Genomic DNA, 19,432 nt, shown 5'->3' with positions numbered 1-19,432 from the left:
TGCATGGAAAACTGCAGCACCTGGAGCTGGCACTGGTCAACATGAAGGGCCCAGTTCTCCACAACGCATGACCACATGTCATACAACCAGGACTTCAAAAGTTGAATAAACTGGGCTATGAAGTTTTGTCTCATCTGCCATATTCACCTGAACTCTCGCCAAACAACTACCACTTCTTTAAGCATCTTGACAACTTTTTGCAGGGAAAACACTTACACAACCAGCAGGATGCAGAAAATGCTTTCCAAGAGTTCATCGAACCCTGAAAGCACGGAATAAATAAGTTTATTTCTCATTGGCAAAAATGTGTTCAATGTAATGGTTTCTTTTTTTTTTTTTAAGACCTAGTCTCACTCTGTCGCCCAGGCCAGAGTGCAAAGGTGCAATCTTGGCTCACTCTACCTTCTGCCTCCTGGGTTCAAGAGATTCTCCTGCCTCAGCCTCTTGAGTAGCTGGGATTACAGGCACTTGACACCACACTGGCTACTTTTTGTATTTTTAGTAGAGATGTGATTTCACCACGTTGGTCAGGCTGGTCTCAAACTCCTGACCTCCTGATTCACCCGACTCAGTCTCCCAAAGTGCTGGGATTACAGGTGTAAGCCACTGTGCCCAGTCCATTGTAATGGGTTCTATTTTGATTAATAAAGATGTGTTGCAGCCTAGTTATAAAAATTTAAAATTCACGGTCCAAAACCACAATTACTTTGACAACAACCTAATAATAGAAAAATTAAAAGAGGCCTTTATATTAGAGAGCCCATGGATGATAACATAATAAAGAATATTACAATCTCCATAACCCACAAACTTGGTAAATTAGACCAACTGGATGAATTAAAAGACACAATCTATTAATACTAAAACATAGGAGAAATAGGTAATCTAAAAATATTGATATCTACTTTAAAAATGGAATCAATACCTAATAACCTTACAGAAAACCTATATATTCCAAAAACCTGACATTCTGTCATGTTATTCTAACTGGTGGGATTCGGGGATTTCCATTTTGATAAGAACATAGGTGAGTTGCACACACTTACTTTTAGTGCTCATTGGTCAGGAAACCTATGTCCACTATAGGATACCGCAGAGCGATGCGTTTTGGAGAATTTAGGCAAGATAATATTATTTACAGAGTTAAAGGAAGGCAACCTGTTTTCTGTACAGTAATTCCTCATAATATTACAGGGGATACCATATTTAAACTTTTGGGTATCCCCAGGTATAATTCTTATTTGAGCCACATGTGAATTTCAGACATGCAGGCTTCCCAACTTTGGTGGCTTTCAACAGATGTGGAAGTTAATTCACAACCTACTTTGTGGAGGCATAAAATTCAATGAGCACTCATTTAGCATTTTATTTTAAATATTATTTTTGTAAACTTTGCATTCCCAATTAGGTGAAATTTTAAACCTGTTTCAGTTCTTATCCACCCTTTTTTTTTTTTTTTTTTTTCCCTGAGACGGAGTCTTGCCCTCTCACCCAGACTGGAGTGCAGTGGCATGGTCTTGACTCACTTCAACCTCCACCTCCCAGGTTCAAGCAATTCTCCTGCCTCAGCCTCCCAAGTAGCTGGGATTACAGGTGCCCACCACCACGCCTGGCTAATTTTTGTATTTTTAGTAGAGATGTGGCTTCCCCATGTTGGTCAGGCTGGTCTTGAACCCCTGATCTTGTGATCTGCCCACCTTGGTCTCCCAAAGTGCTCAGATTACAGGCCCGAGCCACCGTGCCTGCCCTCTCCACTCTTTTTAGGCAGAGGAAAGTAAGGTTTGCTTTAAGTTAGGAGGGACTTCCGTGTACCCAACCCATTTGTGTAAATTTCTTCCTTCAGAGTTCTTCAAATCAGTATCACCATCGTTAAAGGCCTCCCACATGGTAATAATTGTGCTACAGGGTTTTAGGAACATGAAGTTTATGTTTGGCTGAGTTAACCTCCTTGCTGTGGCACAAGGGGGGCATAGGTGTTTTCACCAATTATGAAGCGGGTTCACTGTGTAATGGCTACCAACTTTTCTGAGTACAATGAGACCAAACACATCCATACATAAATTCCATAAAGTGAGTTTATTACTTACAAATAACAAACAAAAGACAACAGAAGCCTAGGATTCAATATGAACCGCTACCACAAGATCAGGAAGGCTACCCAGAGCAGATGGATGGAGTTTTGACTGTAAATGCTTCACTTGCACTACAACTGAGGGACCCCAGAAAGCAGCCCACCTTGGGTTTTCTCCCACGATGTGGTTTGCTGGACACAAACGTTAAAGGCCACTCTGTTTCAAGCAGGGACTCTAACAGAGCCTGGGGCTGTTCTGACCAATGTCACCTGATTATCAGGATATTGCTTTCCCAGCATATCATACAGTTATCTTGAGAACTACCAGTAAGAAAGGGAGGAAAATGGCCCTGCACCCTTAAAACTGAAGGATCAGGATATTTGTTGTGACAGAGGCACAGACAGTAGCGACAGAGTGTTCTTGTGAGCCATCTACTAGTTCTCTTGAACCATGAGGCACCATGGATGTACACCTCATCAGGAGGGTGTAGGGGACAGCGGCAAGGGGAGCAGCAGCACAAGAAACAAACAAGGCCACTACTTCTGCCTACATAATTACTATTGTCTTGGAGTGTACAGTAATTAATAATGTTCACATGGCTGCCCTAAACATACAGAGATGGTGACCAGAGTAGATGCAGGGACTACAGAGATACAGCCTGATTCTTGCTAATTAGGACTTAAGTGTCGGCTTATGTGCTGTGCTTCTGTGCATTAATAATCCGGGGCCTCAAAACTGCCTGTTAAGCACAGGCCAAATGTCATGCTGGGGTGCAATTAAACATTCATGTCTAGGAGATGAGAGCATTTTAGTGTGGGAGAAGATGACAACACCTGAAGACCACAAAACACTGTGCAGAACAAAGGGAAGGCCCATCGTCAGCTCATGGTTCTGATTCAGGTGACTGCTGATGTGTTACGAAACCATCAGCCAACAGCAGGTAGGTCAAGTTGAGCAGGTGTCCTGCATGAGGGCTGGTCCATTCCATTCGTGTTGCGTTGCCAATTGTTTCAATAGCGTCTCATGCACCCCACTGGTGAGGAAGAAATGAGCACCCTAAGTTTACTGGCACCGTTAAACACATAATATCTATTACTAAACAGATAAGCCAGACATCAGTTATTAATTACATATAGGAAGATGGCGTAAGCTCCCACAGGCCCAAACAGGGATTAACTTGGGAGCCGGGAGTGGTATCACTTTACAAAAGTGAGGATGTTCCCTTTTTTTTTCCTTTATTTTGAGACAGAATCTCGCTCTATCACCCTTGCTGGAGTGCAGTGGTGTGATCTCGGCTCACTGCAAGCTCCGTCTCCCATGTTCATGCCATTCTCCTGCCTCAGCCTCCCTAGAAGCTGGGACTACAGGTGCCCACCACCATGCGTGGCTGATTTTTTGTAGTTTTAGTAGAGACGGGGTTTCACCGTGTTAGCCAGGATGGTCTCAATCTCCTGACCTCGTGATCCGTCCGCCTCGACCTCCCTAAGTGCTGGGATTACAGGCGTGAGTCACTGTGCCCGGCTGAGGATGTTCCTTTGTTCCTACAGGAGTACGTGATTGGTTTGTCTGTTGACTGGTAGGGAACTGAATCATGTGACACTGACTGGTAGGACTGTAATACTCTAAAATACAATATATAAACTATCATACCTTAATGGTGTAATACGATCTTCTACAATACCAAAGGCATCGATGAAAAGCTCAATGTTATCATATGTGACTGAGAGACTGAATGCTTCCTCCCTCAGATTGGTTACAACGTATCGTCCTATCACAGTCCTCTCTCCTTCCTTCAAAGTGAACGATCCAAATAACAGACAGAAATAATAAAGAATAAAGGGCAACAGATGCAAAGAACTCACGAGATGATACTCTATGATAAACTTTATGTACTTAGGAATTAATACCAACTCAGTATTAGCAAAAAACAAACATCTTTACATCAAGAGTAATTTTACCTTTAATAAAGAAAGGTGGAATGTGTATAATGAACAAGGTATAATCAAAGTTTACCAAATGAGGCTAGTAAGACTATCTCAAAAATTCACAATCATTATTCACTGGTCCATTAATCACAGGGCAATACATACAAATGAAACTTACCTGGACGGGCACGGTGACTCATGTCTGTAATCTCAGCACGTTGGGAGGCCGAGGCAGGCAAATCATGAGGTCGGGAGTTCAAGACCAGCCTAGCCAACATGGCGAAATCCTGTCTCTACTAAAAATACAAAGAATTAGCTGGATGTAGTGGCGGGCGCTTGTAGTCTCAAGTACTCAGGAGGCTGAGGCAGGAGAATCGCTTAAACCTAGGAGGTGGAGGTTGCAGTGAGCCGAGATCACACCACTGCACTCCAGCCTGGGCAACAGAGTGAGACTCTATCTCAAAAAAAGATAATAATGAAATAAAAAAATTGAACTTACCTACATATTAGAAAAACATCAAAATTCAACCATGAATCCAGGACATTATCAAATGAATAGACAAAAATTCTACCAACAAACTTCATCTCATTATCTATGAAACTCAAGTACTACTGCTTAAAGAGCATTTACACAACTCTCACCTCAAGGGTTCCCTGCAAAACAACGTGAAATGCATACTCAAGACTCTTTAAGAATGAGTCACTGATAAAAACAATATACTTGTAACTTGTGTAACATTTCATACACTTTTTTCAAACACTGCACGATAATTAATTTGCGTCAGGCTTTCCAAATTAGAAAAGCTTCACTTATAGAGCTTCTTTCCCATGGGAGTTTTCACATGACTTTTCAAGTAAATGTGAAAACTGAAAATATTCTTGCAGTTTCTAAACTATTAGAGTCTTAATCCTGTGTACGTTCTTGTATTTACAAGGTCCAGCCAGCTACAGTGTGCATTTTCATAGGTCCTTGAGTGGGGATGAGAGAAATGAAACATTCCCACGTTCTGGACATTCATAGGGTTTTTCTCAGGACTGAGCTGATGTCTTCATATGGAACTAACACAACTGAAGGCCTTACCACAAATTTAGATTCAAAAGGCTTTTCTCCAGTCTGAGTCCTCCCAAATCTTCAAAAACAGGAAAATCGGAAGGTTTGGCCACATTCCTACATTCTGAAGGTTTCTCTGCAGTGTGAGCCTCTTCATGTTTATGCGGGAATGGGAAAGAGTAAATGTTTTACCACATTTCTTACATTCAAGGGGCTTTATTTATTTGTTTGTGTATTGATTTATTTATTTAGAAATGGAGTCTCACTCTGTCACCAGGCTGGAGTGCAGTGGCAGAATCTCGGGTCACTGAAACCTCCGCCTCCTGAGTACAAGTGATTCTCCTGCCTCAGCCTCCTGAGTAGCTGGGATTACAAGCATATGCTACCACACCCAGCTACTTTTTGTATTTTTAGTAGAGACGAGGTTTCACCATGTTGGCCAGGATGGTCTCGATCTCCTGACCTCGTGATCTGCATGCACAGGGCTTTTCCCCAACCCCCCATTGCTTTTTATGTCCTTGAAAAAGAACTAAGACCACTGAAATGTGCCACCATGCCCAGTTAATTATTTTTATTTATTTATTTGTTTTGAGACGGAGTCTCGCTGTGTCGCCCAGGCTGGCGTACAGTGGTGCGATCTCGGCTCACTGCAAGCTCTGCCTCCTGGGTTCACGTCCTTCTCCTACCTCAGCCTCCCGAGTAGCTGGCGTGAGCCACCGCGCCTGACATTATTTTATTTTTTGTAGAGACGGGGTTTCACCATGATGCCCAGGTTGTTTCACATTGTTTTAATCCAGGCTGGTTATAAACTCCTGGGCTTAAGCAATACACACTCCTTGGCCTCCCAAAGTGCTGGGATTATAGGCTGAGTCACTACACCCAACCTCTATATCATGACTTCTTTCATGGCGAGTAAACTGACTGGAACGAATGTAGGCTTTACCGCATCTCTTACATTCATAGAGTTTTTCTCCAGTATGAATTCTTTCATGGAGGTGAAGGGAACTGAGGCGACTGAAGGCTTGGTCACATTGTTTACATTCATAGGGTTTCTCTCCCGTATGAGTACTTCTATGGTTACAAAGGGAACTCAAATGACTAAAGGCTTTGCCACATTGTTTATATTCATAGGGTCTCTCTCCAGTATGAATGCCTCCATAGTAACCAAGGAAAGTGGAACAGCTGAAGGCTTTATCACATTTGGTACATTTATAGGGTCTTTCTCCCGTGTGAGTCCTTTCATGCATCTTAAGGGAACAAGAAAATCTGAATGTTTTTCTACATTCCTTACATTCGTAGGGTTTCTCTCTAGTATGAGTTTGTTCATGTATTAGACAAGAACCGGAAACAGTGAACGCTTTACCTCATTGTTTACATTTATAGGGTTTTTCTCCTGTGTGAGTTCTCTGATGTCTTTCAATTGAATTGAGAAAATAAAAAGCTTTCCCATATATCGTACATGTATAACTGGATTTCCACTGTGCATTATCATGTGTCTTCTAACACCTGGAACAGAAACGAAGAGTTTCCCACACTGTTCACATTTATGTTGCTTCTCTCCATATGGTTTGTATCCTGAGTGAGCTAAGATGTGCCTGTTAAGGAGGGAATGACGTACAAAGACTTTTCCACAAATACTTCATTCACATTGTTTTAATCCAGGAGAAATGTTCTCATTCAGATCAAGCTTTGGAATTTGGCTGACAACTGTCCATACTGACTACCGTCTTTGCTTTCACACAGTCTCTGTATCATATGAATTCTGTAAAAAAAAAAAAAAAAAAAAAAGACAAGCACATTATTATTGGTTGGTTTAATAACTTTCTACTTATTAATAGGTCTTTGACTTACACTGCTACCAATACCCAGGAAAATGCTTTTTTTTTTTTTTTTTTTTTTTTTTTTTTTTTTTTTTTTTTTTTTGCCATGACTGAATTATTTGAAAGTAAATGGGTTACTACTGAAAACACCGCTACCACCTGCATGGCTATGACCAAATTAGTAACATTCATGTGCACAATTTTGTAGTACTATTTTCAAGTAAACTGTTTTCCAAATACTGACTGCTACACTGAAGCACATTACATTTTGGGTGAAATTTTTCTAAAAAGAAATAAATTTCAAGTGACTCTTATTTGTTTTGATCGCTTGTTTTTAAGTTCATGACAAGCTAAGATTCCTTCAGAGGACTTTATTTCCTCTCCTCAGTGCAAATTATCTTATCTCTTTGCCAGATTTTTCAAAGTGATCTTCAATATTCTGGCCTTTCCATTTGTTTCCTAAAATACAGACCCACAAAATTATCATAAATTTTTACAAACTATAGAAACATTACTAGATTTCATGTTCATTGTACAGAGTGCCCATGCCTGATTTCTTCACCAAATCATTCCCTTGCCACATTCCAAATCACAAATAGCACTGATGATAGGGAAATACTTCTGTAATTAAGTGAAATGTTTTGTCATTCTCACCTACAGAAGCCAGGTTCCTGCAGGTTTCCTGCATCACTTCTCTGCAGAGAAACTTCTGAGAAGAATCTAGCAAAGCCCATTCCTCCTGGGTAAAGTTCACAGCCACATCCTCAAAAGCCACGGGGTCCTAGAACATCCCACACATGTGGATAGAAGGATGGGTGGAACTGACAGCACTGGGAATCTATACTCAATCCATAAGCTGTTTACATGATTCTAAAATTTCAAGCATTTATTCTGTGACTTGATTGTCACAACTCTTACTCTGTTCACACATACTCCCTCCCACACAGCAGTACGAATGCTAGAATTGAACTATTCAAAAAGGCAACAGCAAAGTAGAAACTCCCATCTTATTAGAGAAACCAGGGCGTAAGATATGTTGCTAGGAGTTACCATTTAACTTCACTTTGTACATTTCTAGTATCTGTCATAATAAAGTCCTACCTGATGTGCATAAGAGAGTTAATATTATAAGTCTTGAGACTACTTATTCTTAAAAATGCCTGCTCGCAAAGTTCCATCTTTGTTTGTATTAGTAACTTACATTTTGAAAGGGATTCCACCAACCCAAGTAATAAGAATGACTCACTGCATCTAAATGGCTTATATTTGCCAAAACTTTTTCTGCTGAAGGTCTATTATTTTGTGTCACTGCAGTGGTGCTTAGGGAACCAGACACCAAAACACAGTCTGAACACTAAGTGTTCAATGAATTTCCCTGGTAGACAATATTTTACACATGCTGTCACTTGTTAACTGAGGAGTTGAGCCCATGTGATGTGATTACACCAAGACAGAGTAGGCTCATTAGATTTAACTGAGTAGTAAATAAAACCAATAATTGATATTTGGTAATACTAATGTCACAATTTTAAAAATTTCTATTGCACAATATCAAGGTAGAAAGGAATAAGAGGAAATGCGACACATGTTTTTTAAAATGACATTTATATCACCACTTCCAGATGTTATTCCTATGAAATCACAGAAATTCCCAGCTCAGGTTGTTTTTGGGCAAGAAAAACTACTTTTTCTTACGTAGTAAAAATGACAAATGTCTAATGATTTTTAGTCATCTCAAAAAAGAGTGATGGCTTGTCTAACATACTTCTAAGATTTTCAAACGAAAATATTCAGGACAGCACAGTATTAGCAGAGAGATGAGTAAGAAGATCAAAGGGAAAAAAAAGTGTTAATGACCCAGCATTTATATGGAAAGTTGATGAATGATAGAGTAGGCACTGTAGAATAGAAAAAGAAATCACATGCATTTTAAAATATGAGACAAACCAGGCTGGCATCTACTTGGGAAAATGCATTGTATTCTTCTCTATTCCATGAACCATAATCAACTTATTATATATTCAAATGTGAAAGATAAAACCAGAACACTTTCAGAAGTCACAGGAAGATTTTTTCTTTTTCCGAAGGATTAGGCAGAATTTCTTTTATGTAAGAAAACAGTAACAAAGGAACAGACAAACTCAAACATATTAAAATTTAGGGAATAAAAAGAAAATAGAGTGGGCAGGGCATGGTGGCTCACGCCTGTCATCCCAGCAGCTTGGGAGGTTGAGGAGGGCGATCACCTGTGGTCAGGAGTTTGAGACCAGCCAGACCAACATATCAAAACCCTGTCGTTTTGTTGTTTGTTTGTTTGTTTTTTTTTGAGATGGAGTCTCACATTGTCGCTTGGGCTGGGGTGCAGTGGCAACATCTTGGCTCACTGCAACCTCCACCTCCTGGGTTCAAGCAATTCTCTTGCCTCAGCCTCCCGAGTAGCTGGGATTACAGGTGCCTGCCACCAGGCTCAGCTAATTTTTTTGTATTTTTAATAGAGACAGGTTTTCATCATGTTGGTCAGGCTGCTGTGGAACTCCTGACCTCATGATCCGCCCACCTTGGCCTCCCAAAGTGCTGGGATTACAGGCCTGAGCCACTGTGCCAGGCCTAATACCCCATGTTTACTAAAAACACAAAAATTAGCTGGGTGTGGTGGTGGCTGCCTATAATCCCAGTTACTCAGGAGGCTGACACAGGAGAATCACTTGAACCCGGGAGGCGGAGGTTGCAGTAAGCAGAGATGGCGCCACTGCACTCTAGTCGGGCTACAGAGCAAGACAGTGTCTCAAAAAAAAAAAAAAAAAAAAACCCTCAGGTATCCAGATAAGAGGATACAGATGTGTCCACTGTCATAAATTCTTCACCATGCTACAAGAGGGAAACTGACATTTTGGTGAATCTTTGTAAATCACCAATTTATCTATCACACTTTTATTTCAGCGGTAGCATTGACAAAGCTAAGTCCTACAATTCCATTTGAAATTACCTTTGAAAAGAACAGACCTTTAATACTACACTCACTCTGGGCAATAAATAAATACGAATTTTTAGCAAATAAAATACATCATTTTACTTTGCCCCTTTGGAAATAGTATGTTTATCTTTCAAGCTGTACAGATAAAAATGTATCTTACAGTCAATGAAAAACTGAAACTCAAATAAGTGGAGAAGCCTTTTCAAGGTAACAAATTCAGGGAGAGGCAGTGCAGACTCCAACACCTTTCTAAGTGTCACGGCAGGCCATTCTATCCCTTGGGACACCCATCCTGTTCAGTAAAGTACTCAGTGACCACCTAGGAGGCACTGGCACTGCTCTTTGTCCTCCTGTGCGCCTTCAGTGCATTTTAATGTTCAGGTTGTTGCACATCCTCTCTGGGGTGGGTTTTCCTTGTCCTTTGGGACAGTTTTTCTCTCTTCACAAGTCTGAGACAATCTAGAGAGCAGAAATCATTTCTGCCTTTTCCTCTCAATGTCACCATCCCATTGGCAGACCGTCAATGTGTCTCCGAGGAATAAAAACTCCAGCTGGAGGAACAGTTTTAATGACCTAGCTTTAATCACATTACGTTGTATTGTCCATTCATTTTAATGTCCTAAAAGTTTAATAAACCCAAGGGGTCACCATTTTAGATGAAACTATACCAGGAGATTCCTCTAAGGCCAAGAGCATCCAGCTACTCCCCTGAGAGACTCTACCCCCTACCTCAGGCTGTCCTTGGCGATGAGATGACCCCGGGGCTGATACTCACTAGACCCTCCAAAAGACATGGCCACTGTGGGTATCCTGGGTCATCCCCAGACAGTTCTAAAATACCAGGACTAGGAAAAGACAGGAGGGTGGCTGAGAACTCGACACCCTGTAAAGTTTTCACGTGGGGACCTCAACCTAAAGACATTTTGGTAATATGTACACTTAGGAAAGATGAAAAGAAGAGAGGCACAAAGATTTTTTTTTAACAGTAGAGTGTCAGATGACTTATTCTCCGCTTTCCTCTCATGTAAAGTGCTTGGAAACAGAAAAATATTTTGACCAGCACTGTATTCCCAGCACCTTACGAGGCCGAGGCGGGAGACAAATTAAAGTCAGGAGTTCGAAACCCACCTAGCCATCATGGCAAAACCCTGTCTCTACTAAAAATACAAAAATCAGTTGGACGTGGTGCTGGGAGCCTGTAAGCCCAGCTACTTGGGAAGCTGAGGCAGGAGAATCGCTTGAACCCAGGAGTCAGAGGTTGCAGTGATCTGAGACTGCATCATTGCACTCCAGCCTGACTACAGGGCGAGACTCCGTCTCAAAAAAAAAAATATATATATATATATATATATATATATAAAATATACATTTAAAATTATTACATGTAGATAGTATTTGAAGTCATGGGACTGACTGTAGGTAGAAACAAGAGAAGGCAAGGAAAGTTTTTATATTTATATTTATATATAAGTATATAAAATTAATATACATAATTATAATATATAAATATAACATATAGGCTGGGCACAGTGGCTTACACCTGTAATCCCAGCAATTTGGGAGGCCGAGGTGGGCAGATCACTTGAGGTCAGGAGTTCGAGACTAGCCTGACCAACATGGAGAAACCCTATCTCTACTAAAGATACAAAAATTAGCCAGGCATGGTGGTGCGTGCCTGTAATCGCAGCTACTCAGGAGACTGAGGCAGGAAAATCACTTGAACCCGGAAGGTGGAGAGTGTGGTGAGCCCAGATTGCATCATTGCACTCCAGCCTGGGTGACAAGGGTTAAACTCCGTCTCAAAATAAATAAATAAAACAAGAAATATATATTTACGTCTAAATATATAATTGTAATACATAAATGTATATATAAATATACATTTATTATAAATTTATTGATATATGAAATATGCTTATTTCTGAGATAGGGTCTGGCTCTGTCACCCAGGCTGGAGTGCATTGACACTATCATAGCTCATTGGAGCCTTGAACAGATGGCTCAAGCGATCCTCCCACCTCAGCCTCCTGAGTGGCTAGGATTGGATGCACACACCACCATGCCTAGCTAATTTTAAAATTTTTTGTGGAGACAGGGTCTTCCTTTTTTGCCTAAGCTGGTCTTGAACTCCTGGGCTCAAGTGATCTTCCTGCCTCAGGCTTCCAATGTGTTAGACGTGGGCCATGCATTTTTTAATTTGCTGGTCTAATGCATTTTTTAATTTGCTGGTCTAATGCATTTTTTAATTTGCGAGTTTATATTATTTAATATTTTGAAGTACTGAATGTGTTGAACAACCAACTTGCAGAATTCCCGAACAAGGATGGTCAGATCTCATGTCCTGGTTCAAATCGCCCCAGCACACCATGGCTAGAAACCTTTCAGCCAACTTCCACTTATGTGTCCCAGGGCAGGACAATGTCACTTGGCCAATCCCCACTAAGAGGGACTCTAGAAAGGCAAGAAACTATTCTGTTCTCTATAATGGAACCTCACCAGGGAGAAGGCAGTTGGGAGGGCCAGCTGGGCCCTCCAACCAGAAGCTTCCACCATCGACCCACTGCCCTAGAACTACACCGTGCTGGGCATTTGGGGCACTGTTATGAGCAAGAGTTTCCGTTTTTCTTCTCATGGGACCTTCATGCTAGTGGCAAGAGACAATTTTTTTTTTTTTTTGAGACGGAGTTTTGTTCTTGTCACTCTGGCTGGAGTGCAATGGTGTCACCTCGGCTCGCTGTAACCTCTGCCTTCTGGATCCAAGCAATTCTCCTGCCTCAGCCTTCCGAGTAGCTGGGATTACAGGATTGCACCACCACATCTAGCTAATTTTTGTATTTTTAGTAGAGATGGGGTTTCACCATGTTGGCCAGGCTGGTCTGGAACTCCTGAGCCACTGCACCCAGTCAAGAGGGAGATTTTCAATCAATAACTATAATTGTGATGAATGCCAGAAAGAAGAATGTGTGTGATGGGGAAGGGACCTAAGTTATTGTCTCATATTTTAACACTTTCACAGGCAATAACTAACAACTGAGAAGCTTAAAACAACACACACCTTTAAGCCAATTTTGGCAAGCTAGGAGTTGAGCACATTTTAGCGGATCCTGTGTTTGGGATCTAACGCTAAGCAGCTGGGCTGCATTATCATCTGAGGCTCCACCAGGGCAGAATCCATTTCCAGGTCCGCTGAGGTTGCTGGCAGAATTCATTTCCTCGGACCCGCTTGGCAAGGGCCCAGCTTTTTGCTTCCTTGCCTACGGGGCCCCTCCAAAGGTCTTTTCTCAGCATATCATCTCCCTCCGGCAGCGCCTGCAGGCGGAACATTTCTCTCAAGTGTGTGAAGGTGATGCACTGTGACAGTGACATCCCATTGCTTTTGCCAGGCTCTATGGGTTAGAAGCCAGTCACCGGTTTGCTCGTACCCAAGGTCAGGAAGACTATGCAAGGGCATAGGTTATTGGGAAGTCAGTCACTTTAGGGTGTGGCTGCCACCACTGAACTTGGTGAGAATTTAAGGGTTGGTAGGAGCTGGCCAGGTACAGGGGTGAGGGTGTGTCAGGCAGGGGTGAGGGCATGGAGGGGGATGCAGAGGCCTGCACCCTGGAATGTCCTTTCACTCCCTGAGGTTTTGTTCTCCTGATCCCTGAGTACATCCCAGAGCACAGTGGGGCCCTAGCAGGGGAGAGATAGGGAAGCATGTTGTTCATCTGGAGACCTTGTTAGGCAAATCAGATTAGGGGCCAGGCTTTCAGTGGTGGGTGTGAGCGTGGGAGTGATGAGTGTTCAGGTGTCTGTGAGAAGAGCGATGGGGATGAGGTCAGCCTCAGCCACCATGAAGACCTGAACTGTGCATCCACCCATCCCAGCAGCATCCCTGAGTGAGTGCCTTCAGGGTCCAGGTCCTGTTTTACACAGGTCCCAGTACCTGGGACCACAAGTACGCACCACCACGATCGGCTAAGTTTTTGTATTTTTAGCACAGATGGGGTTTCATCTTGTTGGCCAGGCTGGTTTCGAACTCCTGGCCTCAAGTGATCCACCTGCCTCGGCCCCACAAAATACTGGGATTACAGGCGCGAGCCACCGCGCCCGGCCCTACTTCACTCCTAAAGCCCACCATAGGTGCTTCCAAATGTTTGCTGAATCACAAAGTGACTGAGTGAATGGGACTACGTGACTTCGAGCAGCAGGCAATCCTATTCCTTGGACCTCAGTTTCACTTTTTGTAAAGCAAGCCTGTCTCTCGCTCTCTGTCCTAAAAGCCTGAGTTCTGGGCTTGAGATGAGCGCGTCCTGTAGAGCAGACTGCAGGTGGACATAGAGCTGGGTCTTCTAGGAGGCCGGGATCCGGCCAGCTCTTGGGTCGGGTCCTCCCGCGGAACCCTGTACGCCCAATCCCAGCACCGCCCCGCCCAGCCTCCATTTGTTCCCCTAGGTCCCGCCCTCTCCGCGCGGCTCGCTCCCCATTGGCCGGGGGGCGGGCCCTGGGCGCCCGACTCCGCTGGGGGCGAGGCGGCGGGCGGCAGGCGGGGCCCTGTGCACCTGCATGGTGTGTGTTCCGGCCGCAGCCCCGCGACAGCTGCAGCTCCTTGATCCCAGCCGGATCCTGAGCGTGGAACACGGGCTGAAGCGGCGGCAGCGGCCCCGCCCCGGGGCTCCGTGGTTGAGGCTGCCTCGGCTCTGTCGGCTGCTCAGATGCGCTCCAGTAGGCCCAGGCGCCGCGGCGAGGAGCCAGCGCTCCGAGGCGGCGGCCTGAGGTGAGAACGGGCAACGAGGTCTCCGGACCGGGCGGGGGTCTCTGCCCCGGGCGTGGCGGCTCCGAGCTGGGTTCCGCAGGGTCCGAGGTCGGGATCCGGGGTCCTTGCGCCTGGGCTTTGTCTCGGCCTCGGGTGGCACCGGGGGCTTCGCGCCTGCTACGATATCGCGTGGGCCCGCGCGGGGGTCCCGGTCGCCCTGCCGGTAGGGGCCGGTCCCCTCTGCTCCCCGGCTCCCCGCGTCTGCCGCGGAGGGGACTGCATGGACCCGGGCGCTGGCTTCTGAGCCGAGATGGCGTCACTGCACTCCGGCGTGGGCGACCCAGTGAAACTCCGTCTCGAAAAAAAAAACCTGGTCAAGTGTTTTACCCAGCCTAGGTACGTGTGGTAGAGCCGAATGAAAGCTTAGAAAAAGACGACTTGAGAACTAGCCCAGCAGAGGAATCAGGCGGGATGTGTTGTTACTAAGTGAAATTTGCACCTGTTTTCTCCCAGGCCTCGTTGAGTTGTGTACAACAGAGAGCTCAGGTGTTGGGGGCAGTTGACCGGTTGAAGAATGCATTGCTATTATGGGAGAAACATTGGCCTTTGAAAAAGCAGAACTGGATCCACGTTCTTGCCTGGTAACTGTAACTATCATCTAGTTTGTAAAGGGGAACGCAGTTCACTGAAAAATTCTTATGACAGTGGGGAAAGGATTGGGGTGTCTGCATTGGTTTGTGTAATATAGGTCATATGAAAGAGCATTTAGGCTGGAGGGAGGCTTTTCATCTCTATAACTTTACTTTCACAGGACAATTCCATCATGATTTGAAGATTTTTGAGTGAAAACTACATTGTTCTGCTATGTGTTTCGGGGCAAATTTATACATACAATTTGCTTAAATATTTCAGATGATACAAGAATATATGTGTGGGGTAAAAAGCTGAAATTTGCATTTCCCCTTCTCTAGAAGTAACCATTGTGAATAGTTAAGTCTGTTTTCCAGCTATTTTGTATACTATAAATACACTGTGAACATTTGAGTGTATGTATACATGTATGTTACACACAGTTTTAGAGATGGAATATTGCTGTGTTGCCCATGCTAGTCTCAAACTCCTGGGCTCAAGTGACCCTCTCGCCTCAGCCTCCCAAAGTTTTGGAATAACAGGCGTGAGCCACCGCGCCTGGCCTGCATGAGTATATTTAGTAATTGCTAAGTTACTCTGTTCAGTACGTGTCTATTGAAGTCCCCCATGTGCCAAGCATTATTCTGAATACCCTATACGCACCAATTGACTTAACTTTCAGAGCAACTCTCTTATTGTGGTCCTTTTACAGTGAGGAAACTGAACCACAGCGAGCCTGGGGACGTCGTCTAACATCAAACAGCCAGTGCTGTTGGAATTGAGGTTTGAAGCCAGACAGCTGGCTTCAGATCTCTTAGCTGTTATCATAGATGGCACACCCAAACCTTAGGGCCCTCCCAAGCCTTGCCTGAGCTCTGCGAGAGCCGTGTATGTGAGGTTTCTTTCCTCTTTCAGAACACAAGTCTTGGAATTGTCCCAGACCCTGGTAGGACCTCTTGAGGACCAAAAACAGGGATTCTTCAAGCCTGCCCCAAGGGCCAGATCTCTGATTTAGCTACTTGGAAGGTAGATGTAGAAGAAAGTAATTTTACCAGAACAAAAAGTCAGGATGGCTGGGCTGACTCGGCCAGACGCAGTGGCTCATGCCTGTAATCCCAGCACTTTGGGAGGCCGAGACAGGTGGATCACCTGAGGTAGGGAGTTCGAGAGCAGCCTGGCCAACAAGTTGAAACTACGTCTCTACTGAAAATATGAAAATTAGCTGGGCGTTTTGGCGGGTGCCTGTAATCCCAGGTACTTGGGAGGCTGAGGCAAGAGAATTGCTTGAACCCAGGATGCAGAGGTGGCAGTGAGCTAAGATTATGCCACTGCACTACAGCTTGTGTGACAGAGCGAGACTTCGTCTCAAAAAAACAGAAGGAAAGGGAAGGGGAATGCCTGGGCTGACTCATAGGGAAGAGGCCCTACAGCAGCCGTAGGACCTTGGCCACTTGGGTGGAAAAGAAGGAAGGAAGAGCTTCACCCATGGCGGTGACCTGGACTGCAGAAACCACACTAAACAGTCCACATCCTGGAACCTAGCCACCCCATTTGCTTCTCTTCTCCTTGGGTAGAGGGTTTGGGCACTTTCTACCCTGGAGACTGAGCAGCGCAGCTTCTAACCAGGGTAGGCATTTTTCTGTCCCTGGGAATACAGACAGCGTTCTCATAAGCAGCCCAAATCCTCCTGAACAGCTTTTTGTAGGGTGGGGCAGGGCGGGGCAGAGGGTCATTTTGACTCATAGGTGCCTTTTCCACTTTCACTGTTGATGACTGTGTTACAGATGAAAGTTTTGTTTTTGATACTGAAGAGGGCTTAAGAGAGTGAGCTATTATGGCACATCTAAGTCTACTAAAATAGAACCACAGGGTAGTGTAGGAAAATCTCTTCTAAATTATGGATCACATATGGTGAACGTTAGAAGCCATGTGTACCTAAGTTGAAAAATCAAACCATGTCTTGTATTTGGGTGACCCCGGTAAGTCTGGATGCCACTGCGCCTTGTGTGAACACAGGATGCTGAGGTGTAGGGATCAACAGGCTTTTTCTGGACATCTTGCGCTTCTCCCTTGGGGTAAAGTGGGGCGGCAGTAGCAGCGCACAGCTGTAGGGCCCCTAATATTTGCCAGCTGGTTTACATGTGGGATTCCATTTAATGCAATCTTGGAGGTAAAATTATGTTATTGAAGATGAAGATAGAGGCTTAGAGAAGTTAAGAAAATTGTTCAAGGTCACATCATTTGTTTTGTTTCGTTTTGTTTTTGAGACAGTTTTGCTCTTCTTGCCCAGGCTGGAGTGCAATGGTGTGATCTCGGCTCACCACAACCTCTGCTTCCCAGGTTCAAGTGATTCTCCTGCCTCAGCCTCCCGAGTAGCTGGGATGACAGGCATGCGCCACCACGCCGGGCTGATTTTGTATTTTGAGTAGGGATGGGGTTTTTCCGTGTTGGTTACGCTGGCCTTGAACTCCCAACTTTGGGTGATCCACCCAACTCAGCCTCCCCAAGTGCTGGGATTACAGATGCGAGCCACCAGCATGGCCAAGGCCATGTAATTTCTTAAGTTGAAAGATGAAGTACTGGATGAACTCAGAAGTTTGACTTCAAGGCCCTTGATCTTTCCATAACACGTGGTTCCTTCCCTGGTTGGTCGGAGTGACTGAAGAACTCAAGGAAGCTGTGTTTTGTGGAAAGAGGACCTGAGGGGTGTATGGTCTTTCCAGGCTTGGAATCTGCCATGCTGGGCTTCTGAATTGTGTAGCTTGACCATATAGAGAAGCCCCTCATTTAAGACTTATTCTTTGAGGAAAATGAAGGAAGGCCACCCACATGAGACAGGCAGAGACGACTTTCTCAGAGCTGCTGTGGCAAGAGAGTCGGCACCGTCACTTGCGTGTGGCAGGGACTGACATGCAAGTGAGTGGCGGATGAGGAGTGGGGAAGCTTCAGGATGGAAAGAACGGCTCCCAGTGGAGGCTGTTGTGGGGGCTGGAGGCGGCTGTGCAGAAGTGGGGTGTCCTATGTGATTGGTTAGGGGCTTATTTGGCTTTCTCTGAATGATCCTAACTGGAAACATGGGCCAAAATTAGGGTGGCTGTCAGTTTTGAGTCAAGTCCTGGTCACCTGGGACAGAGTTGTGGTTTAGTCTCTGGGTTGTGGAGAGAGAGCAGTCTGGCTTCCTGTCTGATGTGCTAGCCTGGCTGGCCTCCTGGCTGTTGACTGTAGATAGGGGATTGGTTTCCTGGGTGGGCAGCTACAGGTTGTGATCTGAGTTCTGTCTTTCTACATATGATTAGGCAAGACCTGTTTGTATATTCAGTCCCTCATTTTTCTTGTCAGTAAAAATATCAAGTGACAAATTGGATACATTGGGAAGATTTTAGATGTCTGTGTCCCCTGGAGGAAGTTTTCACATTCACATTGAATCAGAATGAATATAAACAATGGGGCCCTTTATCTTGAAGATTTAAAAGAGGAAATCTTCAACAATACTACCTCGGCGCCATTGCCTCTCTGTCCATCGTTAGGGAATGTGTTTTTATGCACCGCCGGCTCATCGTCCACCAGTTTGTGGTTGATCCAGTTCTCTATACGTCTTACCTTGTGTGTATCTCATTGTTTGCTAGTGTTAGCTTTCCCCTTCGTCAGTGTAGTTTATTTGTGTAGCCTCTGTTGGTAGGAAGTTATTTGTGGAATTTGTGAATGGAAGGGACCTTGGAGGTCTGCTAAGTCAACCAAGTGATTTTAGAGATAAACGGAAATACAGGGAAATTTTCCAGTTAAAATACAGAAAAATACAGGGAAATACAGGCAAAACCAGGAATAGAAAGCAGTGTTCTTTGTGCCACAATGTCACTGGAAGACAGCTCAATGTGGGCCTAAAATGCAGAGTAACTAACTTTCATTTATCTCTGCTTCTGACTCTTGCTTTCAGACATTTTAAATTGACCTAAATGTGTTAGCAGAAATATGAAAAGTCCTGACTTGTTTACATATAAGGTACTTTGTCGCCTACTCATTTGGTTGTTTTTTTTCAACAGGATTGAAAAGACATTGTTATAAACTGAATGTTTATGTCTCCCCCAGATTCTTGTACTGGAGCTCTAACTGCCTGTGTGATAGTATTAGGGGGTAGGACCTTTGGGAGGTGATTAGGGTTAGATGAGGTCATGAGCGTGGGCCCTGGTCTGACAGGATTGGTGCCCTTAGAAGAAGAGAAACCAGG

General features: G+C 44.3%; 1 long non-coding RNA gene across 2 annotated transcripts in view; it reads right to left on the bottom strand.

Annotated features, from left to right (window-relative positions):
- The window catches only part of LOC140711241 (uncharacterized), a 34,301-nt gene continuing 14,869 nt past the window's right edge, over positions 1 to 19,432 (bottom strand). Inside the window, exons 1-3 of one of the 2 annotated variants that reach the window (XR_012092403.1) lie at positions 7,523 to 8,483; positions 4,176 to 6,810; positions 1 to 3,105 (exon numbers count right to left, since the gene is read on the bottom strand). This is a non-coding gene — a long non-coding RNA (uncharacterized lncRNA). Of the gene's footprint in view, positions 3,106 to 4,175; positions 6,811 to 7,522; positions 8,484 to 19,432 lie in introns of those variants that run through there. The other variant, XR_012092402.1, reaches the window with a different exon arrangement.

The sequence above is a fragment of the Chlorocebus sabaeus genome, unplaced genomic scaffold (genome assembly GCF_047675955.1).
Source record: "Chlorocebus sabaeus isolate Y175 unplaced genomic scaffold, mChlSab1.0.hap1 unalloc_scaffold_388, whole genome shotgun sequence".
Taxonomy (NCBI): domain Eukaryota; kingdom Metazoa; phylum Chordata; class Mammalia; order Primates; family Cercopithecidae; genus Chlorocebus; species Chlorocebus sabaeus.
Note: the sequence above shows the minus strand (reverse complement) of the source record. Positions and strands in the feature narration are given on the sequence as shown.